The sequence below is a fragment of the Staurois parvus genome, unplaced genomic scaffold (genome assembly GCF_062004578.1).
Source record: "Staurois parvus isolate SC_StPar_1 unplaced genomic scaffold, SC_StPar_1.0 ptg000005l, whole genome shotgun sequence".
NCBI classification, from domain to species: Eukaryota; Metazoa; Chordata; class Amphibia; order Anura; family Ranidae; genus Staurois; species Staurois parvus.
Window position 1 is genome coordinate 1,663,804 of NW_028317801.1, and position 25,658 is coordinate 1,689,461.

The 25,658-nt window shown below is 41.6% G+C and overlaps 1 protein-coding gene and 1 pseudogene across 2 annotated transcripts in view; both read left to right on the forward strand.

Moving 5' to 3' along the window:
* DPP6 (dipeptidyl peptidase like 6) overlaps positions 1-25,658 on the forward strand; it is a 1,666,940-nt gene that overhangs the window by 493,869 nt on the left and 1,147,413 nt on the right. The gene's annotated exons all lie outside the window — the stretch shown is intronic.
* LOC149474398 (U2 spliceosomal RNA) lies at positions 24,059-24,174 on the forward strand (annotated as a pseudogene).

Consider the following 25,658-nt stretch of genomic DNA (forward strand, 5'->3'; position numbering starts at 1 on the left):
AGGATTGACCTTTGCTGTCAAAATCACAGATAAAAAGCTTTTCTATATTAGAATAGAACAGTTGGGTCTGACAGAAAATGTGTTTTACTTGCAGGATGAGGCTGTCCTACTAGTGGTCTTGAAAGGGTTTTCTTTGGCCATAGATATACCTGAGAAGACCCTCCACTTGATCAAATGACCTTTTTTTTGCTGTAACTGTGTAGCATGTGGGTTTCCCTCCCATTTACCAGATGACATTTTTTATAAGCTGTAACTCTGCAGCATGTGGGTTTACATCATATTTGATTCTACAACACAACATAGAAAAGCAATGCAAAACAATATACATACAACAGGACCATTTTATTTATGGTTTTCCGAATATTACACAACCACCAAAACTATCACTTTGCAATATACTGTAAATGTATTTAGGATATATAAGATAAATTATGCAGCAGAGACCTTTTTGTTATCATCTGCAGCCTTGAGATCAGCCTTCCCCATCTTCACCTCTCAGCTTGCAATGTCATAAATCTGTAAAGGTCAGCCATTAATAGACAGTACTTAATTAGATCCAACATGCTCCCCTCTTCCATTGGCAAGGAACAAATCAGAAATACCACTTTAAAGGGAAGATTTCCAATTGTTTGCAGTAGTTTACAGCACCTTCCATCTTTCCTGATGCATACATGTCATTATGAAAAATGGCAGTTCGGGTATGTCAGCTCAAAGTGTAGGAATTAAAAAGACAAGAGTGGTAGAAAATGAAACATGCCTGATCAATAAAATTTGTTGTAGATTTCAAACTCAATAGACCACTTTATTCTGAAATGAAAAATACACTATAATCTTTATGTACAGGACTAAAAATGCGATGAAACAATGGATGCAAAGTTTCAACACTTGTGCAGAAATTATGATATTAAATATGTTTTAAACTTTGCTGCACTTCCACCTGATCTGCTTTACCAGTTGTAGTTAGCTACATGACAGTTGGTAGTATTCTTCAATGTGATTACTGGGAAGGAGGTCATGATTATACTATGAAGCATCACCACAAGCCTCTGTGAAAATGTCCTTTTTGATGAAACGCGTAGGATGGAGTAAACGCGGTAACGAAATCACGCCCGATTGGGTGTTCAGTAGATGCCTTGTGTTTTTGTGGCCTAGATGTGAGTATGTGCCTAGTTTAAAACAATTGTGTTAATAAATGGTGATTCTCCTTCTGTGAAAGTTTGTTATTGGGACTGATGGCCTGAGTGGAACTGGACTGGAGCGGAGACTGCGTATGAACGCTGCTTTTAGAGGTCCATCATCCTTCATCCATCCATCCATTGAGGTTTTCTCCCATAAAGCACTGTTCCTGAGGTCTAACTTTCTAGTAAGCAGCAGTATAGATTATGTGTGGTTGGTGCACAAAGTCAGTGGATTGGAGAAAGACATATACACAGTTCCTTTTTTATTATGGTCGACATTTTTTTCTTTCGGGGGGTGAATTTTGCTTTGTTGCACTAAGAAATTGATTTAAGAACTTTATAATCACCCTTTATTTGGTGGACTCATTTTATATTTTTATTTGCTGCACTTGTGATTTTGTACTTATATTTATTTATATTTTTGGATTTATTTATCGATTTTAACTTACACATATAAATTGATTTATTTATAGATACATGAATTTTCACATATGAATTGAATAATTTAAGGGACAATGCTACAAATTGTAATAAGTAAGTACTGTGAAGTATTACTGTCGGTTATGCCACCTAAAGCTCCATCTGTGTTGAAAACCATGTGACAAAAAAGCCTACAGTTATCACAGAGTGGTTTGAATGTCATGGTAAGGTGTCTTAGAAAGATGTCTATCACTGCACTCTAAAGTACACCCAAACGATACATGCAAGACTGTGGACATTTCTGTCTCTGTAAGTTTGTTTTATGCCCTATTGTTGGCTAAAGTGGACCTAAACTGAAGACCTGCTATCATATAGGGAACATCTAGAAATATTAAAGTATATGTAAACCCTCACCTTGTTAAACAACCCATCCAGTTTAAAATAGAAATGAATGGCAAAATGTTTGTGTGTGTGTGTATATACACTGTAGTGCTAAAAGTATTGGGACACCTTTCCAAATCATTGGATTCAGGTGTTCCAATCATCTCCATGGCCACATGTGTATAAAATCAAGCACCTAGGCATGCAGAATGCTTCTACAAACATTTGTGAAATAATGGGTCACTCTCAGGAGCTCAGTGAATTCAAGCGTGGTAACATGGTAGGTTGCCACCTGTGCAATAAGTCCATCCATAAAAGCCGTGAAATTTCCTTGCTACTTAATATTCTGCGGTGGTATTATAACAAAGTGGAAGCAACTGGGAACAGCAGCAACTCAGCCACGAAGTGGTAGGCCACGTAAAATGACAGAGCAGGGTCAGCAGATACTGAAGTGCACAGTACGCAGAAGTTGCCAACTGTCTGCAGAGTCAATTGCTAAAGATCTCCAAACTTTGTGTGGCCTTCAGCTTAGCGCAACAACAGTGCATGGAGAGCTTCATGGAATGGGTTTCCATGACCGAGCAGCTGCATCCAAACTTTACATCACCGAGTGCAAAACAAAGCGTTGGATGCAGTGGTGTAAAGCACACCACCTCTTGACTCTAAAGCAGTGGAGACAGTTCTCTGGAGTGACAAATCACACTTCTTTGTCTGGCAATCCAATGGACATGTCTGGGTTTGGCAGTTGCCAGGAGAAAGGTATTTTCCTGACTGCACTGTGCCAAGTGTAAAGTTTGGTGAAGGGGGGATTATAGTGTGGGGATGTTTTTCAAGGGTTGGGCTTGGCCCCTTAGTTCCAGTGAAGGGAACTCTTAAGGTGTCAGCATACCAAGACATTTTGGACGATTTCATGTTCCCAACTTTGCGGGAACAGTTTGAGGATGGCCCTTCCTGTTCCAACATGACTGCGCTCCAGTGCACAAAGCGAGGTCCATAAAGTCATGAATGCACGAGTTTGGGTTGGAGGAACTTGACTGGTCTGCACAGAGTCCTGACCTCAACCTAATAGAACCTTTGGGATGAATTAGAGCAGAGACTGCGAGACAGACATCAGTGCCTGATCTCGCAAATGCGCTTCTGGAAGAATGGTCAAACATTCCCATAGGCACACTCCTAAACCTTGTGGAGAGCCTTCCCAGAAGAGTTGAAGCTGTTATAGGGCCAACTCAATACTGCTCAGTGCAGATGGGGGGGGGGGGGCATGTCAGCAAAAGTCTGCTAATTGGATTAGCTCTCAGCAGAGATTGAAAAATTACCATGCTGTGCCCTTGTGCCTAGTGTGGTCAGTTTTAATAGGAAAGCAGGGGGACTGGCAGGAACTCCAGGAATTTCACACATAGAAAGCAATACAAAGAGAACATGATATTTTTTCATACAAGTACATGCTACTTCAGGCACAGACTGGGAATATTAAATGTTTGGTTTACATATTCTTTAATTGTGCCTAAGCAGTACCCGGAAAGATTTAGCTTTTGCCTCCAATTCCTTCTGAAAAATAGCAGTGCACTTCCTGTGCCTAAAATCCAATAGCTGTATACCTGTAATGTGGCCTCTGACTGCTAGTCTCACAAGATTTGCAGTGAGATTTAGTAAATGTCATATTTGTGCTACTTACTGTTCTCTTTGCTGGAGAGAAAGCTACAGTGGATGGATCTTCCTTACTCATTCCTCACTTTTTTTGTCTGTGCATCCTCCAATGCTCCATAGTGGGAAGCTGTAATGCAAGAAGATAAAGTCCAGCTTTTCTGCCAGGATAACCACCTCCACACATAGTCACAGTGCAGAAGGCATGGTATGCTAGTAATGGGAATAAAAATATCAGCTGCAGGGAGAAAACAGTATTGATGACTAGTCTTTTGTTGTATACTTGTGTTTTTGAGAACAGCATTCCAGTACACCTCCTTTATTTTTATTTTTTTTCTAAAGAAGTATTTGAGTTTTTGATCAATACAATAATCAAAGAAAACAAGAATCAAAAGAAAGGAAACATAATACTGGCGATTGTACATTGGTAACAGTACAGAATGTGGAATTGGTTGCAACATTCATAACATAGCTCATTGTACCTTGAAGCAAAGCTTATGGTGTATGTGTTTGGTGGTCATGAGCAGAATTTAGGGTATACTTGGCCTGAGGACTGGCGTCCTGGGCCTGGGTGAAGCACCTTGTTGCTGGCATAGGTGTCTGTACTGCATCAGCTCTTTGGAAATATAGTGGTGTGTAAATTTTAGAACATCAAAATAATGAAGAAGAAAAGGATAGAAGCGGTCAGAAAAGGGGAGAAAATAGAGAAATGGGGGGAGGGGGGGTGACGTTTGGGAAGGACATGTAGGGGGTTAAGAAGACTAACAGAACCTATGGGTACCAATGTGTTTTCTTTTGAAAACGTTAAGAGAAGGTGGTGGACATCCAAGAGGGTGGCAATTTCCTGTTGTATGGGTAAACTTGAATGAACTTGGATAAATGTGGATAAACTTGAATATCTGGGTATGACACATCATAGTAACAGCCAAGAATTATCTAAGCAAGGGGAATCAAGAAACAACATATTATAAATGCAGTAGTATAGTAGTCATCAGGGGCGGACTGACAACTTATGGGGCCCCCAGGCAATAGGGGATCATGGGGCCCCTGTGTCCTCGTCCCCACTCAAACCACACCCAAAAAAGCCTAGGAAAGGTACCAGGGGCATCTCATGGGCCCCCTACTGACCCCGGGCCCTCAGGCAGTGCCCGAGTTTACAAATGGTCAGTCCGCCCCTGGTAGTCATGTCATATTTTACAATTGGGAGCTGTGGTTAGTGTGGATATTTGTATTTGTAGGATACACCTACTCTTTAATGTTATTTTTCTCCTACAGTATTGACATATTTGGTCTTGAATGTTTTTTAGTATGTCCTTTAAACATAAACTGTTCATTGAAAATGATTTAATGTATGCATTGTTCCCCCTTAATGTATGTCCCTCAGCTGTACCCTAACAGTTGTTAAATGAAAGTTTCATTCTCTCTGGAAATGTCACCAAGCTGCAAAGGTGTGCCAGGTGACGACTGTAAACACACTGACAGTGACAGAAAAGTGAAAAGCATGATGATACAGAACGTAATTTAAGATAAAGTGCACTGGAGTCAAGGATAAAATATTGGAAGTGGCCAGAAACAGACAAAGGATTAACCAGAGTAAAGTCAGACAAGAGGTCGCTGAGCCGCATCGGATAATCTGACGAGGAGCAAGTGCCAGATCAGCCATAGGTTAAAGCCTGATAGCGGTAATAGAATCGTACAACAAACAGAGGCCTTGGCTCCAAATCGGTTATCAAGCCAAAAAAACGAAACTAAACTCATAGTTGAAAGGTCTGTTCCTGTAATAAGCTATACAATTTTGCCTTCAGGCCAGAAAATATACCCCACAAGCCTTCTAACTGTAGCATAGTTTTTTTTTCATTTATAATAAATTTGAAGGCAGTGTTTCCAAAACCTTTTATGAGTCCTATGAATGGTTCATGTTTTCTAGTAACCTTAAAGCCTAAATTATGCCACAATAAAAAACACAAACATCAACACAAGGGACATACCTTACAGTCAGTAGGATGTGTCTCTTGTGCTGATGCCTCTTCTGTTAGGTGAAGTCCTCCTCCTTCATTCATGCCCCCCACCACCATAATTTTATGGTGCTGCAGCTTCCATTAATGAATCAAGATCTAAGAATGGAAGATGAGTGGAAGATACAAGTTCTGCCCCTTCCATTCATAGATGATATTTAATTCCTAGAAGCTGTGGTATCGTTTCTGTAAATGGAGCAGCTGGTTGTAAAAGGAGGACATAATCTGGCACACTTGATGAGAACCTGTGACAGCTACCACAGTTCTATTTACCCTTGCACACTGTAAGATTTTGATGGCGAGGGTGGGAGGGGCATGGACAGAGGAAGATTTCAATTAACAGAAGAGACATCAAGATAATGTACACATCCTGCTGACTGTAAGTTATGCCCCTTGTGCTGATTTTTTTTTTTTGGCTACACTAAGGCTTTAAGGAAAGGTTTAGGAAATATAATCATTGACCCACATAGCGCTATAGAGTCAATAAAACCAGAAAACACATTTTTAAGTACCATTGATGTCCTGTTAGCACAAAACTTCTGAATCAAATTTTCGTTAAACTCTGCGGCTAGGTTCACATCTCCGCGTTCCTGTGGACCACGTTTTGCACGGGCACAAGAGCCCATTCATTTGATTGGACTACCATGCCCCGGGACATGCAGGGAAGAAGTCCCTGCACTACTGTGGAAAACGCAGCCCGCTCGGGAACCTCGGTTCCCAGTACGGTTGCACTTTCCAGTGCGGGCGGCGTGCTGTTAGAATTAATGGCACCTGCCCATGGGTCCACATTCCTTTGTGCGGGTGGTTCGGCTGCACAGATTTCTGTGAGGATCCACAGTGGCATCTCCCACACAGATGTGAACCAGGGGTGAGGGGTTGTTTACATTAGCAGCAGCCCTTGTCCACTGCAGGTCGCTTTACAGAGGGCAGTTAAGAGGTGGCTGAAAGGCAATGTGCTGCCTCCTCACCTCCTGGTTTAATCCTGAAAAGCCACAAAGGCATGCATTTCATTTGAATTGGTTGCGCTTGATGACGGTACTGCCCACCGAGTATGACAGGAGGTTTAATTTTTGAACCAGCAAACACAAATGCTCCTGTGCTTGGGGATGGACTCGATGCAGGCTACAACCACATTAAGAATGTCCTGGAACATGCACACCTTGCTGCCCTCAGAAAGACCAGGGGAATCCAAATATACTGAATGAGGAAAGAACAGAGGGCGCACAGGCCTAGTGCATTACCATAAAAAATGTTTAATAAGAAATAAAGTCGGTGTTGTACTCACAAACAACAATAAAGTCAAGGCACTGGGCTCTGAGGAAGAGGCAAGTCAACGAAACGCGTCAGCCTATTGGATGTCTACACTCCTATTGCGGACTGTTACTCAGCGCGGTGTTGACCCAGCTGTTCTTTACTTTATTGTTGTTTTAAACCTCATTCGGTTTAATTTTTGAGCAGCCGCAAAGCATTTTAGCTAAGGCATGTGTACAACCCCTTCACCACTATATTATGTTAAGTGGGACAGTAAAACTGTGGCTCAACCACCTATTTTTACCATCCTTGGCTGCAAGACCTTTGACAAAATATACAAGAACCTCTTCTGTTTAGTTTGAAAGCATCACTACTTTCCTTGCAGATTCTTGATAAAAGTAGATCTAAAGCCTAAATGTTTTTAGTGCATTCTCTGCATTAAGGTAAAAAACAGGTTTCAGCCTTCTGTCCTTCCCAACCTTTCTAAATACTTATCGATCCTCAATCAATCCAGCACTGTGTACTGCTGCATCTCTTCTCTTTCCTCTCTTCCTCTTCACTCAGGACTCAGGCAGCAGTGGGAGCCATCGGCTCCTGCTCTTGTCAATCAAATGCTGTGAGGAGGAAGTGGGGGTGGGACCAAGCTGCAGTGTGTGGCCCGCACAGCAATTAGCTTGCTATGGGAGCCCACAGAGAAAAGGAGGAGCCAAGGTTGATGGCAGGGGACCCCAGAAGAGGAGGTTCAGGGCCACTCTGTGCAATACCATTGCACAGAGAATGTGAGTGTAACATGTTTATTAATTTAATTAATTTTAAAGTAGAAAAAAAATTGCCTTTAGTAACACTTTAATAGACTGCAGAGTCCAGTTAAAGTGCTTCATACAAGGTAAGCAAGCTGTAACACCTGCTTCCCGCACATAAAAGCCTTTACTGGCTCACAAGTACATGATGAAAGTGGTAAAGTCTCTTACATTGTGCAGGAAGAAGGTACTGTCTCTTTCTTGTATTTGGACTGTTATGTATTGTTTGGTAACTAATGCTGCATATACAACAAGATCTAATAACATCTGTTACAAATGTTCTTCACAATGTAAAGCAGACAGCTGGCCGTCTCCAATAATGCATTTTGGTTTTAATTGCAACCATAATCTTTAGGCTGGGTTCACATATATCCCTGTCTGCTTTTGTCTGTTTTTAGTGTGTTTTTTAACATCCATTGTAGCACATTTACATGCATTTTCTTATTCTATTGAGTATCACAGCTCATGAAAATGCAGAGAAAAATAAACAAGCCTCATTTTTTAAACCACAATCTGAACAGCCTCTTTGAATAGTTTACTTCTTAAGACATGTCCATTGTTTTCTTTTACAATGCACGCATTAAAACACAAGGGTGTGAACAGGGCCTAAAACTGTAACCAAACTACCCAAAACCTTTTTTTTTAGTTTTGAATTGAGTGTCAGGTTCTCACCACTGCCTGTATCCCTGTTAAGATTTCCCTGTCTTCTGTTGCCAGAGACACAACAGGAAGGAATTGGAAATCTCTCCAATCGCCTCCATTGGAAGATTCCTTACCCCCTCATGTTCTGCTGACAACTATACAATTTAAAATGCCCATTTAGTAAAAATATTTACCAGGACAAATAGCAAAGGGGAGATCCCAGCAGGAACACCAAGAGCAATAAAAACCTCAGAGCCTTCAGCGTCAATTTAGTGATTTGTTTTTTAAACAGCATAAGGGATAATGCTTACTTTAGCCACTTCCCAACCGCCCTATAGCAGATATACTGCTAAAGAGCGGCACAGGTGCGCAAAATCGCGTATATATATGTGATTTCGCATTTCTGAGTAGGGGGAGTGCGCAATATCCTCGCCACCATTCACAGCCGTGGCTGTCAATCACCAGGTCCTGGCCGGTGATTATTCACTGGCGTCCGGTTTTTGCCGAGCATCTCCAACGGGGAGGAGAACTGTATTTAAACAATACAGTTCTCCTCACTGTCAGCTTGGGCACACTGCTTTGGATGGCTGTGCAAAGCACAGCCATCCAAAGCAGCATGATTACAGAGAAGCACACACACAGAGCTTACTGTAAAATAGCACACAGTTAACCCTTTGATTGCCCCTCATGTTAACCCCTTCCTGCCCACTGCCATTAGTACAGTGTCAGTCCTTTTTTCAGCACTGATCACTGTATTGGTGTCACTGGGGATGTTAGTGACACCAAGTCAGTTTCCCCCAGTGTCAGAATGCCCGCAGCAGTCCCGCAGTCCTGCTATAAGTTGCTGATCACCACCATTACTAGTAAAAATATATAAAAAAATTTCCAGTATCTATACCACCATTTGTAAATACTATAACTTTCACGCAAACCAATTAATTTACACGTATTGGGTTTTTTTTTTAGCAAAGAATACAGCAGAATACATTTTGGAGTAAATTTATGATGAAATTTGTTTTTTTTTAATTTTTTTAATGGACATGTTTAACCACTTCCAGACCGGACACTTTTACCCCCTTCCTGACCAGGCTAATTTTCAGCTTTCAGTGCTCTCACATTGTGAATGCCAGTTACTCAGGCATACGACACTGTATCCAAATGAAATTTTTATCATTTTTTTCACACAAATAGAGCTTTCATTTGGTGGTATTTAATCACCACTGGGGGTTTTATTTTTTTCTAGAAAAGTGGAAAAAGACTTAAAATTTTGAAAATAAACATTTTTTTCTTCGTTTTTGTTACTAGATTTTGCAAATAAATATACTTTCTTCATTAATTTAGGCCAAAATCCATTGTGCTACCTTTGTTTGGTAGAAATAACCCAAATCAGTTTGTATTATTTAGTCTGTATTAAAGTTATAGAGTCCACAGACCATGGTATATATATTTGATATATTTGAAAATTTATCAATCCTGATGTACTAGCTACCTATATAGTTTCTCAGGGCCCTAAAATGCCAGGACAATACAAATACCCCCCAAATGACCCCTTTTTGGAAAGTAGACAGTCTGAGGTATTTAATGAAAGGCAAGGAGAGTTTTTTGAAGTTGTAATTTTTTGCAAATTGTTTAAGGGGAAATGATGAAAGTAAATAATTTTAATTTTTTTTTCACAAAGTTGTCATTTTAACAAGTTCTTTCTCTCACACGGCATAGGCATACTTGCAGTTACACCCCAAAACACATTCTGCTACTCTTCCTGAGTATGGTGATACCAAATGTGTGAAACTTTTTCACAGCCTAGCCACATAGAAGGGCCCCACATCCAATAAGCACCCTTAGGCGTTCTAGGGGCAAAAATTACACATCTAATTTCTTGACTGTCTATCACAGTTTTGGAGGTCCTGGAGCACCAGGACAAAGGAATTACCCACAAAATGACCCCATTTTGGAAAGAAAACACCCCAAGGTATGTTTTAAGAGTCATGTGGAGTCTTCTGAAGACTGCATTTTTTGCCAAACGTTTTTGGAAAATGTGAAAAGAAGATGAAAATGTATTTTTTTCTATGCAAAGTTGCCAGTCTATGAGATATATCTATTACACAACATAGGCATACTTAAAATTACACCCCAAAACACATTCTATAACTCTTTCTGAATATGGCGAAACCAAATGTGTGAGACTTTTTCACAGTCTGGTCACATAGGGGGGCTCCACATCTAATAAGCACCTTTTGGAGTTCTAGGGGAAAAAATGACACATCTAATTTCTTGACTACCTAATGCCATTTTGGAGGTCCTGGAGCATCAGGACAATGGAATTACCCACAAAATGACCCCATTTTGGAAAGCAAACACCCCAAGGTATATTTTAAGAGTCATGTGGAGTCTTCTGAAGACTGCATTTTTTGCCAAAAGTTTTTGGAAAATGTGAAAAGAAAATGAAAATGTTTTTTTTTTTACGCAAAGTTGTCAATCTATGAGATATTTCTATTTTATAACATAGGCATACTTAAAATTACACCCCAAAACACATTCTATAACTCTTCATGAATATGGCGATACCAAATGTGTGAGACTTTTTTACAGTCTGGCCACATAGGGGGCTCCACATCCAATAAGCATCTTTTGCAGTTCTAGGGGAAAAAATGACACATCTAATTTCTTCACTACCTAATGCCATTTTGGAGGTCCTGGAGCATCAGGACAATGGAATTACCCACAAAATGACCCCATTTTGGAAAGCAAACACTCCAAGGTATATTTTAAGAGTCATGTGGAGTCTTCTGAAGACTGCATTTTTTGCCAAAAGTTTTTGGAAAATGTGAAAAGAAAATGAAAATTTTTTTTTTTTACGCAAAGTTGTCAATCTATGAGATATTTCTATTATACAACATAGGCATACTTAAAATTACACCCCAAAACACATTCTATAACTCTTCCTGAATATGGCGATACCAAATGTGTGATCAGAGATACCGTGAGCTGGCAGGCAATGTTTTGTGAGTGTGTGTGTAAACTGTGTGCAAAGACTAAAAAGTACTCACAGTTTGCTGTAATGGCTCTCAGGTGATCAGGACTGGTATGGTGGTGATCAGGACCCGTGGGTTTGGCAGCGATCAGGATCCAATGATGTGGCGGCGATCAGAACCCGCTGGTATGGCGGGGATCAGGACCCACTAGTTTTGTGGTGATCAGGATCTGCTAGGGTGGTGATCAGGACCTGCTGGTATGGCTGTGATCAGGATCTGCTAGTGTGGCGGCGATCAGGACCCGCTGGTATAGCTGTGATTGGGACCTGCAGGTGTGGCGGTGATCAAGACTTGGTGGTATGATGATCAGGACCTGGTAGTGTGGAGGTGATCAAGACCTGCTGGTGTGGAGATCAGGGACACTGGGACGCTATGCAGTGATCAGGGACACAGCTGGGCTGCTGTGTGGCGATCAGGGACACTGACGATCAGGGACACTGACGATCAGGGACACTGACGATCAAGGACACTTGTGATCAGGGACGCTTGTGATCAGGGACGCTTGTGATCAGAGACACTGACGATCAGGAACGCTTTTGATCAGGGACGCTTGTGATCAGGGACACTGACGATCAGGGACACTTATGATCAGGGACACTTGTGATCAGGGACACTTGTGATCAGGGACACTTGTGATCAGAGACACTGACGATCAGGGACACTTGTGATCAGGGACACTTGTGATCAGGGACACTTGTGATCAGAGACACTGACGATCAGGGACACTTGTGATCAGGGACACTTGTGATCAGGGACACTGGCGATCAGAGACACTGGCGATCAGGGACACTGGCGATCAGGGACACTGGCGATCAGGGACACTGGCGATCAGGGACACTGGCGATCAGGGACACGGACGATCAGGGACACTGACGATCAGGGACACTGGCGATCAGGGACACTGGCGATCAGGGACACTGGCGATCAGGGACACTGGCGATCAGAGACACTGGCAATCAGGGACACTGGCGATCAGGGACACTGACGATCAGGGACACTTGTGGTCAGGGACAGTCAAGGACACTTGTGATCAGGGACAGACAATCAGGGACACTTGTGGTCAGGGACAGACAGTCAGGGACACTTGTGGTCAGGGACAGTCAGGGACACTTGTGATCAGGGACAGACAGTCAGGGACACGTGATCAGGGACAATTAGGGACACTTGCGATCAGGCTTGCTCAGGCTATCCGGCTCCTTCTCTCACAGACAGAACTCCGTGTGAGGAGAAGGAGCCGGAAGCCGCACCATGCGGCTTCTGTTTACATTTAGACTGTGTCCTTATTGGACACAGTTGGTCACATGGTACAGGACGATTTCATTGGTCCTGTACCATGTTACCTGATCCCCTGTATCTGAGGGACCCGGCGATCTCTGGGCACGCGCGTGCGTGGTCAAGGGGGCGGAAGCCGCACCATGCGGCTTCTATTTACATTAAGACTGTGTCCTTATTGGACACAGTCGGTCACATGGTACAGGACGGTCCTGTACCACGTCAGGTGATCGCCGGTATCCGAGGGACACGGCGATCACCGGGCTCGCGGGTGCACGCTCTAGGAGCCGCGCAGGAGCCTTGGATGCGGTCGGCCGTTTATAAACGGCCACCCGACCCTGCACTGCCACCGTCCGGCCGTTTATATACAACGGCCGGTCGGGAAGTGGTTAATAACAAAAAGTCCAAAATATAGTTTTTTCAAAATTGTCAGTCTTGTTTTTATAGCGCAAAAAATAAAAAACACACAGGTGATCAAATACCACCAAAAGAAAGCTCAATTTGTGGAAAAAAAAGGACGTAAATTTAATTTGGGTGCAGTGTTGCATGACCACGCAATTCTCAGTTAAAGTAACACAGTGCTGTAACAAAAAAATAGCCTGGTCAGGAAGGGGGGGGGGGTAAATCCTCAGGAGAGAAAGTGGTTAAATGAGAAGTGTCCCTTGTGCTGGTGGCTAGTCTGATGGCTAATCCTCAGTCCTCTGCCCCCCCCCCCCTCCCATACTCCCACAGGGGTAAAGCTGGCCAGATAAATGAAAGATCCTCCTCCTCCATTCATAGACCACTTTTCACTGCGGGAAGCTAAAGTGCTCTTTTTATGAATGGGGCAGAAAGAGCAGGAAAAGTCAGCACTCTTCAGGATGTCCTATGACAGGTCCAGCAGCTCTTATTAACCCCCTCTCAGCTCCAGAAGATTATCACTGCAAGAGTATGGGAGCAGAGGACTGGAGATTTATACCAAAAAAACAGCCATCAGCACAAGGGACTTTCATCATTCAATGTAAGTACCATCCCATATGCAGGTTTAAAAAACAACAAACTAAATCTAAGCTTTAAACCAACAGAAGGTGCACCAGACCAAATTCATAAAGGAGTCCAAAACAACTTGAATGATTCATAAAACAGTCAACACATTTTGAGTCAAAACATGTTCCTCCTTCTTCAAGGCTCAGTAATGCTTGCAAGTGTTTAGGTGGACTCAGGGAAGCAGATGCCAGAGAAATTGCTTGCCAAGGCATCAGATGGCAGAGTATATGCCACTAAAAAGGCTGCAATATGACTGTGGTTGTAGCCTTTCTCCACTCTTTACAAAACTAGAAAAAACTAGCTAGAGTTATACTTTAACATAGATAGTGAGGAAAGATCTGGAGACCTTAGAAAAATCTAGTACATATTCCACAGTGCCTGAACACAACTCTTTTGTGTATAAATTAAAATTTCTAATTATATATTCTTACTTCGAGTCATATATAGCAATACGCAGCAAAACTCAGCCCGTTAAACAGTTGAGTCTTTTCAACATATGTCGCTGCAATTAATTTTTGTAACAACTTTTATTAGTTGCAGTACTGCGTGTTTTCAGTGTCACCTATGGTGCTGCAGTTTTCAATTTCCACTCTTCACTTTCCAATATAACCCCATATGGCAGAAGATAAAAAAATAACTGTTCCGTAACTTTTGTTTTTAATTTATAGTCTTATGCCAGCATTTTAAACCACCAACAGTATGGATTTACTGTAGGCTGCTTGCCACTTGAAGTCTAGTTACATATCAGGATATAGCACTTGGGGCAAGGAGATTTAAATGAATATCCTTCAAATCCAAAGTTATATGACTTGTCTTTAACTAAGCCTATGGGATCAAATAAGTTGGATGCGAGAAACATGCAGAGTTTTGACAAAGGCTTTATGGAAATGCCTTATGGGGTGTGAGGACAGACAAGAGGATGATAAATTTGGTTCCGGACGCTGACAAGATAGCTTTCCGCCAAAGTTTTTATTGTAAAGCATAAATAAGAAGCATAACACTTCCTTTGCCCACACATCCTATTTTATGCTTTAAGATAAAGCCATGTTACCATTTTAGGATTTTTTCCCGGAAAATTAGCATTGTGCAGAACAATGTTATCTCATCTATGTCTGCCAGATTCACTTGGCTAATGTTGCATTTGTTCAGTGATGGCAGAGTTGATTCAGAAACAGATTTGGCACTTTGATGACAACCTCTGCCTCAACTCTTAATATATCCTCGGGGTCTGGAGCATAATGAGCAAACATCTGGAAACAAAACAAACTTTGCATCTCTATCTCAACTCTAGGAAATTTGAGTTTGTAGAAAAAAAGAAACCAACTGTAATATTCTGTTTCTGTTCATCCCCTTCTGCAAATATGAGATACCGTGTTCCATAAGAAATCACATTCTTTGTTCAAATTGTATTAGGTGTAAGAGTTACTGCACAGTGTTCAGAGGAAAGTTTTCTTGCATGGAAAATAAAGTGTTTAGTTTCATAAACTGAAATATATACATAGGGGTGGATTTAGTAAAGGCAAACAGACTGGACATTTTGCAAGTGCACTGGCTCCAGTATTTGAGGGAGAGCTATGCTGACATCCATTATCAAATAATGACCAAGCAAAAATACATTTTTTAAATTTTACTTGCATGTGATTGTTTATTCTTTGCAAAATGAAGATTCATCTCATTTATTAAGCTCTGAAGCAACTGCATTTGCAGAGTGTACAATCTACAGTATTTGCCTTTAGTAAATCAACCCCACAGTAGATACATAGATAGTTATTAAGGCTTGAAAAGCTGATGCCCAGAAAGATCCACAGGCAGGCAACTGTTACCAATTGTTCTTTACAAGAGGAAAAACATCCCTTCCTGAACTCAGTTGGCACAATTCTCTGGTAGGCAATAGTTCACTCTAAGGCTAGGTTCATATCTGTGTGGCTCTGCAAGCTGCGGTTTGCATGGGCGTGGCAGCATATTCATTTGAATGGGCTGCCATACCTCCTGAGATGCAGGGGAAAGTGTAGTGCAGTTCCCAGTGCAGGAGTGATTTCCAGTGTGTGTGGCTTGCCTTCAGGATTAATGACACCCGCATGCATCCACCACGTTTTTCCGTGTGGATGGTTACATCTGTGGGAACAGGTTCAGCCCTGCAACAGGAACCACCTACTCAGATGTGAACCTAGCCTTGGGCGTCTAATTATTTTAAAAAATGCGTATCTATTCATTCAGTGAGAGTACATGTACATTCATTTTGTGTAAAGTAACCACCTGTTGTGAGAATGGGACAAGATCGAATGTTCTTAGAGTATTTTTTCATCTGGTCAAATGTTCTTAGCCAATTTTCTCTTCTGTGTAATAGAGAACAGTGTTCGTTATTAATAAGCGGGAAAAGGAAACATTGTTGCATGTAACTTGGTACTTTGTAATAAAAAGCAATTTAATCCCAATGGTTTAACCCATGGCTGTACTTAGCATGCACTCCAGTGTCTCTGCTTGTAATAAATGAATGGTGCTTCCAGGAGTTATAGAAAGATAATAATTGGCATGACAAATAAACAGTACCTGTGTGGTGCAGGGGGTTTGATAAAGACAATACTTTAGCAGTGACCTCCTTTAACCACTTGGCACCAAGCACACACAAATATGCGTCCTCTTGGCGGCAGGGCCTTTTCACCGAGGGGCTGCATATTTGCATACCCAATGAAAACAAAGGATGTGCCGAATGCGCGCACCCTGTTTGCTCCCGGCATATTCACCAACGCCTCACTGAAAGGTCCCGAACGATACTTGCGGTCAGGAACTTTCCGATCATGTGACTGCCGTGAGCCAATCATGGCAGTCATATGACCCTGAACTCTGCCTCCCAATGTCACAAACCCCTTAAAGGGCTGGGAGGTGCTGTCCCAAGGGGTTAAAGCTGAAAGTGGATGTAGATTTTTTTATTTTCTTTTTGTAAAATAACACATGTGATATTTACCTGCAGTCCGGAACCTCCTCTTCTGGCTTCCTTCGCAAGTGCTCTAGGCTCCTCTTCACCTGCAGGCTTGCTCTTGCTCCCTTCTCACAGGAATTCACTGACAGCAGCAAGAGCCAATGGCTCTCCCTGCTCTTTGCCAAACCTGTGAGAGTGGGAAGAAGGGAGAGAATGGATGCAGGCAGGTACAATGCTTGATTAAAACAGGACTCAGCATTTGGGGCACAGGAAGTGTTAGAATGTTTTTTTTTTTACATTAATGCAGGAAATTACTGTAATTAATGAAGCTTCCAGATTCACTTTTATACTCAGGGGGGTCCAGCAATTACCCAGGACAAGATCCACAATACCTGAATTGCAGGATCTTCTCTTGCCTGGACACATCTGTGTAGTAGTTTCCCACACATGTCAATGGAGCCATCTCCAGAGCTTGTTTGGACTTGGGACATTGGGAAATCTGGATGGCATAACTCACCACTTGAATCTCCAGGAGCTATAGAAAGACATTATGGCACTTGAATGGCACAAAAAAATGAAGCAAAACATTACTTACTCGGGTGAATGTGCCCTTACTGCAAAGTATAAAATAACATTTTTATGTGTCCCTGGTGGCAAAATTCTTTCTTTATAACACAATTCAGCCTTGGGGTGCTGTGAAAAGATAAAAATTACAATGGAAGCGCCTTCAAGGTTGCTTGCTATGAATTCCCTGACCCTTGTCATATTTTTAAGTGAGATGCTAAGACAGGAAAGGAGAGGTAAAACCACAAATATAGAAAATATATGCCAGTCATTCTATTTGCCATAACACAACATTAATCCTGCAGTCTCACATGCATTTGAAATATTTATCTTCTTTCTTTTCATCCCTCAATCCCTTCTATACTCTTTCTTCAAAGGATAATTCCCGTTTGTTTCAAATCAGCAGATAATGTGCATCCTATCATCATATAGTATACAGTATATTATGCATACTTGCTTTTTTTTGTCTGTCCAACTAAACAGTATTAATACAGTCAATGTTACAATTTTCTAAATATAGTGCTGCAGTTAAGGGACAGGGCCATGATAAATTAGCAATTTCATCTCACCAATCCTCTTTGCTTTTAAACCGATTTCTTGCTAAGGAAATCATAGTTATTTTCTATAAAATGGCTAACTTGGTAATTTTGACTTGTAGCTCATTTGCCTAGCGATTGAGTTTCAACAGCGTTTCGTGTCACAGACAAGCTCATCGGCAACAATCGCTCTGCATTCACCTCTATGGCATAGCCACAAATTGCCGAATTAGAGAAAGTTGTAGCAGAACACACCAACCCAATACTGCACCTCCAGTTTAACTTGTAGCAATGACAACTTTCTTCTTAATGACAAACTGCCAGCAAATAAATCGCTAGCTAATTGCCGGAATCAGTGATTTTTAGTAGTGAATATTCCCATGCATTTGAAATATTTCTCCTTGTGTTTTGCTTGAAGTTCTCTCATGCCATGGTCTAAGTTTTCACACACACTTGTTCTTTTGGAGCCTTTTCACTTTGTTACTCTTTCCTGCTCTCTCTACTTGTCACTGGACCCTTTTTCAGCCACCTTTTTTGTTTTTACTTTTTTGTTTACAGTCTTCTATTTTCTTTTCTTTTGTTTTAATCGTATCTTTCCCTTTAGAAGTCTTTCATATGTTCCCTTTTTATCCTTTTTTTAATCCTATTCCATTCTTTCTTTCCTACCTTTTTATAGTCAAGCTTTCCTGTTTTAAAGAGAGATTGTCATATTTCCTATTAAATGCAAAGTGACAGTGGCTTCTGAAAGCCCCCCTTTCTTTTCAGTAAGGTATATTCACCCACGTAAACTACCTTGCCTCCTCCCCACGCATCGGCCCACCTTGGGAAAGCTCCTGGGTGGATGCATCACTGCTCCCTCCTCCACATATGTTAAAGCTTCTTGATTGGCTGCTCAGATTTGAACAGTGTCACATGGAGGTGGTCCCATGCTTTGTCATGTCTCAAAGCCCCACTCTGTTAAGAACCATAGCGGGGATTCTAATGGATCAGAGAGGCAGTGAAGACCAGATACAGTAAGTAAGTGTAACTTCTTAGGGGGTTGGCTATCAGCAACCGAACCGGATATCGTATGTACTCTCCAGCGCCTCAGGATATGCACAGCCAAAAGGGAAGCCAAGGGTATCAGGTTGGCTATCAGCAGACACTATAATTTGTCGTTAATGGGCAAAGTGACAGTGTATCTGTAAATTTTCTTCTCAGATCTTTTCTTTTTTTGCTTTCCCTCGTGTGTCACTCTTTTACATTTTCCTTTTCCCGTTAATGCCCGGTTCACACTGAGGAGAACTCTGTGTGGATTTCATCCGACCTGAAAGGCAAAGATTCGCTTGTCATCTGAAAAAACATTATTTTCAATGAAGGTCCTTCACATCTATGCGGTATGCTTCCAGTTAAAAAAAGGGTCCTGTGGGAGTTTAGTCTGGTATGGTGTGAATTTCATCTACATAGACTTCATTGGGGACCAGATTAAAATTGCAATCCTGTGTTCACATCAGTGTGAATCCAGCTGTTTGAAGTTAACAGAAGGTGATTTTGCATTGAACTCAATGGGAATTGATTTTGCATTGAAGTCAATAGGATGTGATTTTGCATTGAAGTCGATAGGATGCGATTTTGCATTGAAGTCACTGGGAGGCTTATCAGAATTGCATCTGAATTGAACCTGAACTGCTGAACAATTTGCATCAGAATCACACCTGACACACACAGATCATGAACTTGCACCAAACTCGCAGTCAAAAATGGATGGAAATCACACTGCATCAGTATGAACCGAGCCTTAGATTTCAATCTTTTCTTAACAACTCCTATTTCTTTTCCTTCTATGCTTTTTCATCCAACTCTCTCTTTCATATTAGTGTTTTTCTTCTTCCTTCTAGCCTTCCATTTTTCTACTTCTGTACAACTTTTGAATCATTTTCTTTTTTCTACTTTTCTTTTATTTTCTTTTTTTTCTTTTGTTTTCAAAATGTTCCTTTTATTTCCTCAGTTTTCTAATATTTACTTTTACTTTATCCTGTACTTTTTTTGTAATTTTAGGCCGTTCACACCTGAGTGAACCTGTCGTATCGCGTTTATTGTACGCTGTTTTTGTGGAGCATTTTTGGAGTGGCATCATTCATTTTAAATGCACCTCCCTCCGCTCCAAAAATGCACCAAAGAAGCTCATTACCCAATATTGGCACTGAGCCAGGCACGTTTGGTATCACATACTTTGCTGCGATTTTCACGCATTTTGTTGAAAGACAATCATGGCAAAATCTCACTGTGTTTGGATTGCCATTAAGAAATAATGGCACCACAAATGTGTCTCATGTTTACCGTAATTTTGGAAATGTGGGCAGAATTGCAGAACTCTGCCAGCAATTGCAGTACGCTTGTGTGTGAACGGGGGCCTTAATGTTTACATCTTTCTTTGTCCTCTCTTCCTGGTTTCTTTCCTCTCTGTTTTTGCCTACAGAATAGGTGCATTTTACATGTGCACTAAAAGATATTCCCCTGAAGAGGCTTGTCTAACTGTTGTTAATGCAATGTTTGTCTTGTAGTGTTAGCAGGAGTCATTGTGCACTGCATTCTGCAAAGGTTATACAGAAAGCTAATCAATTTTCAGGATTCCTCTATGAGGCTTCTTCCAAATCCCCCATCTTGTCAAATCCTAATTGATGGTCTTTTTATTGTTTGTGTATCCAAGGTTGTTACATAGCTTGACATGTTCCAGTGTCAGCAATTAAATCAGCTTTCTGTCTCTCCAGCCGGATATGTGTCCACGCATCTCAAGGTTAAAGGCTGGAAAGATGTTTTTTTCTGGTTATAATAAAAAATTGTATTGGTTGTATCATTTGTAACTTTTTACAACGAAATGGAGTTGACTTGCTTTGACTCACATAATAAAATTATATGTGTGATGAGAGCTGACTGAGCTCCAAGCAGCTACTGGATTGCATTGCTCACTCTCTCTATGTTCCAGTCTCTCATGAACTCCGACCTTCTTTATCACAATTGCTCTTTTGTTCACACATTTCTCACATTTTTTTTATTGTATTTCTCTCTTTCATCGTCCTTCTTTCCCACTCCTTTTTCTTTCTCTTTTTCTTCCTGTCTGCTTCACCTTTACCCAGTCAATTTGTTTATCTTCTACTTTCGAAGTGACAGCTAAAGTAAAACTCTAGTTTAGAAAATCCTTCTTGCCAGGTATACACTTAACGAGCTTTAAAAAAAAATTCTTTCCTGCTTTTTTTTCTCAAAAGCACCAATTCACAAAAAAAAACATTGGGGAACTGGAGAAAGTACAGAGAAGAGCAACCAAACTGATAAGAGGCATGGAGGAGCTCAGCTATGAGGAAAGATTAGAGGAACTGAATGTATTCTCTCTTGAGGAGAGGAGATTAAGGGGGGATATGATCAACATGTATAAATACAGTGGTTCATATAGTGAACTCTGTGTGGAGTTATTCATCCTGAGGTCATCATCAAGGAAAAGGGGGCACTCTTTACATCTGGAGGAAAAGAGATTTAATCTCCAAATATGGAAAGTTTTCTTCACAGTAAGAGCTGTGAGAATGTGGAATAGACTCCCTCAAGAGTTGGTTCTGGCCAGCTCAGGGGATTGCTTTAAAAAAGGCCCGGATTCTTTCTTGGATACACAGAATATAACTAGTTACTATTTATAGATAAAGTTGATCCAGGGAATATCTAATTGCCTCTCGGGGGATCAGGAAGGATTTTTTTCCCCTGCAAGAGCAAATTGGATCATGCTTTGCTGGGTTTTTTGCCTTCCTCTGAATCAACTGTGGGTATAGGATTATAACTTTTTTTCTAATGGTTGAACTTGATGGACTTTTGTCTTTTTTCAGCCAGACTAACTATGTAACTATGTAGCTATGTTCTCTAGATACAGGCCATTGCAGTAATGTACACAAAGTGACTGCTTAATTGGAGGGTCAACCAATGATCAGTCTCAGGAGAGACATTGGTATCTCTTTAGATGTTGAGTAGCCTTGACCAGTATATCACCGAGGCTTACACCAGAAATTTTAAGAACAGTGCTGGGGATGCCTAAAATTTAACCTCAGGCTCTGTGAAGAATTCAGCAGAAAAAAAAAGATTCAATCACACAAGCAGAAAATGGGATTTCTGGGGTCATTCAAACACAAATGCCCTGAGTGTTGCAATCATTGCTATAGTTGAAAGATGAGATATACTGCTTAAAGTGATTGTAAAGTTATTATTTTTAATAACAAACATGTAATACTTGCCTGCTGTGTGCAATGGTTTTGCACAGAGCAGCCCTGATCCTGCACTTCTGGATTCCACCACCAATGCTCTGGGCTCCTCTATAGGAAGCCACTTCCCATGGTGGCATACGTGCTGGCTCAATCCAGAGCTGGGCTGTGTGTGTCTATTGGCACACAAAGTGTGTCTAGGCCCTGCCCCCCCACTCCCATAATTGTATTTGATTGACAGCAGCAGGAGTCAAGGGCTCCCACTGCTCTCACTTAGTCCAGTGAGGAGGGAGAGAGAGAGCGAGAGCAGTGACGCTGCTCTCGGGCACAGTGCTGGATCAAGATCAAGATTTGTGGGAGCTGGGGGGGGAGGGAGCTGATAATAGAAGCTTTTTTTACCTTAATTCAGAGAAAGCATTAACCTCCTTGGCGGTATTCCCGAGTGTAGCTCGGGGTAACATTTCAGTACCAAGAGTGGTAACCCCGAGCTACACTCGGGAATACCATGCAGCACTGCTCCGGCATTTGTTCTTCACTTACCTTACCCTGCGCTCCCACGATGTGTCCCCTGCAGCGTCCCCGGCCATCTCCTTCGGCCGATGCCGGCATCCGGCTTCTGTGTCCTGTCCCTGTGACGTTGGGACGTACGGGCGCCGCCGCCGGCGGGAAATTTAAAAATTTTAAATAATGTCATTTTTTTTTTTTTACATTTTACATAGTAAAACATTGCTGTCTCAACCAATTTCACATACATTTTGTCCCGAGTGCTTTGTCCTGTGCTCCGCCTGCATTTTGTCTGTTCTTTCTGCCTGGAAACTGAGAAACGTCCATGGCGTCCAAAAAGTGTCCCTTTAGGTCAAAAGCAGTTTAGATCAGCTAGAGAACAGCGATAGTAAATCAGAACCACTTGCAGAATTGAGTGATAATGATTTGTGGGGAAATTCGTCATCAGACACTGAAAACGATTTTGCGACTTTGCTCAGCAATGTGCGAACTTATTATGGCGCTATATTTCAAATTTCAGTGTTTTTGGTTTGATTATATTATTGAATTAAATGTAATATTGTATTATTATTTTTTATGATTATTTATTCAATTATAATTTATGATTTTGTGTTTCAAATGTTATCATACCCGGGATGTTTAATAGACTCTTGTTCGGACAGATTTCAGTGAGTTATTCCTAAATATTACAGCCTACAATAAAAAAACTACATATTTCCATGCAAAATAATGGTACCGCTTTCAGCACCAAAAATCTGAAATAATCATACCGCCAGGGAGGTTAAGGTGAAAAAAACATTCAGTCTTTACAACCACTTTAATTCACTAATGTTTATTGTTATAACATTTGTTATCAGTAATCACAGTCAATGAGAGCAAAGATCAAGAGTCACATGAATGAAAATAACTAATATTATTGTAAATAGCACATTTATCATTAGTGAAATGAGCATTTTGCACATTTAGAAAATCATAGCTTGTGGATCAAAATCAGGTCATATAAACTGCAAAGAAATTATATATTTAAACACAAAATTACTTGCAGGATAATTTTTTACATGTTACGTTTTTTTCTAGCAACATTTAAATTCTTCTTTGACATACAATTACGAGGGTGCTCAGAGAGCAGATCACTGTGTTTTTTTTAAATTCATAATTTTTTCTTTTACAATCCATGCTTGGTGCTTGGCTTAGCAGTTTTTAGGTTCCCCCACCCTCAGTGTTCCCCCACATCAGTTGGCTCATGTGGCTTCTACAGCCAATTACAGAAGAGGTGGGTGGTATGGAGGATGGTGGAGTCTCAATGATAGGAGGCAGCAGCTGCAGCTGGAGCACAGACCACAGGGTGCAAATGCCACCATTGCCTATGGAAAATAAATATGTAATCTACCTCTTCCAGACCCAGAGGTACTGTGCATTTCTTTGAGCTTCCAGTGCTGAACTCAGTGACAATGCTCAGAGTACTGTCTCTGTGGAGGAGAACTATTATCACCCTAGGCTACTTTCCTGATTTGTTTGTTCTACAAGCATCTCCTGCTCTTCTCACCTCCATGATACAGAGAGGAGTTACTTTGTAGCTCACAGGGGATAGCTGAGAAAGTTTTTTGCAGAGCAAACGTCGACAGCTCCTGTTCTGCTCTATGGGTGACTCCTATCGCTTCTCGGCCTTTTGGCTAAGATCAAGTGTAGTATCTGTTCTTATCAGTGTCCAGTGGGGGTGCTCCCGGCCATTCTAGCTTTGCGGGGATGGCTGTTGTATAGTACCCTCACTGGTATGATGGGGGTCCGGAAGGCTAGTACCGGAGGGACAGAAACCGGGGAGCGCCATGATTCGTTCTGGGGCCTCGGGAGTAATTCCTCCGAGAAGACTGGAAAGACCCAGTACCTCCTGATTTGGACGGATCTACCTTGGTCTGGCCAGGGGCTGAGGACGCAAAAAGTCCGCAAACTCAGTGCCCCCTGAGGAAGATGCTCTCAGGGGTGCCACTAGTAACACCTGGGTGTGGGACCCCACAGTGTGAAGATGGCACACGGTCACTGTTTTTCACTCTTTTTGTACAGCGCCCTAAGGACCAGGTCTTTTGGCTAAGTCCAGGGCAATTTTTGCTACGGGCCTCAGGGCCTGGTCTGTGCACAATTTGGCACGGTACCACTTTTTTATTTTCTATTTATTTATTTAATTTATTCACCTCCCACGTTTGTCACTTTTCTGTTACTTATGTGTGTGTTTTTCACGGATGGAGGGTGTGGGTCCTCGGGCCTACCCTGAAGTCTAGGGGGAGGATGTGTGGCCTTTTGGTTCCTTCCTCCCCTGATCCCTAGGGGGTTTTCACTCCGGGAGAACCCCCTGACCTAGTACTGGATGTCCGGCTTCGGCTGGACATAAGGAACGGTGGTCCACCAGGCCTTTTGGCCAGGAGGACCAAATGGGAACCTTGTCCCTGTCAGGAGCTTCGTGCCCCGGGGGATCAGGGTAACGGTTCAACCCCCCTAAGTGCACTTTTTCGTGTGGTGTTCGCACTTGCACTTTTTTTGTGATCACTTACGGGTTTTTCGTTGTAGTTTACACGTTTGCGGACTTAAAAAAAAAAAAAAAAATGGGTGACTCCATTGTTTACATCAGGCTACCTCTGACCTACTCCACCTAAATGATAAATTGAGTCCTATCCTGTTTTTTTAGTGGGTCTCCTGGCCATACCAGGAGGTAGGGCAGGTGTAAACGGACACAAGTTTGTTTACATCTGCCTATCCATACAGATGCATGGACCTTCCGATCAGGTCCACCTGAAAAGCTGACATGTGGACCTGATCTGAATGTCTGTCTGAAAGGGGCCTTCAACACACAGCAAGTTGCAAGGAAACCAGAATTCTCTCAGGACTAACAGGTTTTTTCTTATACTTGTAGTAAATGTTCTTATGCTGAAAAAAGGAAATACAGACACCACATTAAGAACCTTGTAAGCTACACTATATTAAAATGTTGTTCTTGGGTTTAGATATCCTTTATATGGTGAAATCAAAGCCATGCCACACTCCAAATATAACCTCCAGACTGCAAATATTTTTCAAAGTACAATGTATTAAACATGTTGGAGGTTTCTGAGTGTGCTATGAGTTGGGCCTGTGCAGCCAAAGTTGCAGAGCTATCTTCTTGTAATCATATTTTTATGGGGAACCAGCCTAGTGCAATAAAATCAAGCTTTATTTCCCGGAGCAGACTATGCTGAAGCGGGGTGTTATTTTGTTGTGCACA